This window comes from Poecilia latipinna, unplaced genomic scaffold, assembly GCF_001443285.1.
Source record: "Poecilia latipinna isolate Pla-1442-1.1 unplaced genomic scaffold, P_latipinna-1.0 Scaffold886, whole genome shotgun sequence".
Classification (NCBI taxonomy): domain Eukaryota; kingdom Metazoa; phylum Chordata; class Actinopteri; order Cyprinodontiformes; family Poeciliidae; genus Poecilia; species Poecilia latipinna.
In genome coordinates this window covers 28908-29220 of record NW_015113502.1, presented here as the reverse complement: position 1 = coordinate 29220, position 313 = coordinate 28908, and positions in this window count along the sequence as shown.

The following is a 313-nucleotide window of genomic DNA, read 5'->3' as shown; positions in this document are numbered from 1 at the left end:
ACATTTCCCCAAATTATCAAAGTTCACACTGTTTTCGGAAACATTCCTGATTAAAACTTCTCCTGCCTCATCAGTTTTGCTCTTGGCCTGGCACGTTCTGTGCATATTGAAGAATTTGTCACTCCTCTTTCAGTCCTTCTGTGAGGATTATGGCATGTTTACAGCGGTTCGCTGTCTGGAAAAGTACAGTGAGGTGTGTTTTTGCACAGTTTAATCTAAGGTCAGGCTGTAAAGTGTAAATGTCATCACCGGAGAAACAAACGTTATGTTTCCTGTTCTCATGCGTTTCTATTGGTTTGGAGGACACACTGTC